Source organism: Brassica oleracea, chromosome C4, assembly GCF_000695525.1.
Source record: "Brassica oleracea var. oleracea cultivar TO1000 chromosome C4, BOL, whole genome shotgun sequence".
NCBI lineage: Eukaryota > Viridiplantae > Streptophyta > Magnoliopsida > Brassicales > Brassicaceae > Brassica > Brassica oleracea.
In genome coordinates, this window is record NC_027751.1 from 20,447,825 (window position 1) to 20,448,373 (window position 549).

The window sequence follows — 549 nt, forward strand, 5'->3', positions numbered from 1 at the left end:
TTAAAATCTAAACTAAACCTATTAATCAAGTCTATTGGGGATCAAACCTCCCCGGCAACGGCGCCAAATTTGTTACCACTCAAATTACCCTAAGGAGTGATTTTACTCTCTCAAATAAGAGGTTCAATTGTAGTACTTAGGGATCAAATCCACAGAGAGCTAGGGCACACAATAGACTAGAAATCAAGATTAAGCTAGGCAAACAGTTTATAATGCAGTAAACAAATGAAAGCAAGGTGAACAAAGTATTTGTTCGATTGGTTGATTGAGGTTGTAAAGAGTTAGGAGAAATAGCTAGACCTAGGGATTTATCAATCAAAAGATTCAAAACTACAATTCAAGGATGCTAATGGTTTATAGATTAATTCTAGAAGTCGATTTTAATAAGTAAGCAATCCAGCTTTCGCATGCAATTGCTAATCAGATGTCTAAGTCCAGTCTCAGTTGTCGCTTGTTGACTTGGAGCGAGTGTCGATCGATGCTATGGCCTGAGCGTCGATCGATACTTCCTTAGACAAGCATTAACGACCTAATCGATTTAGTTCAACT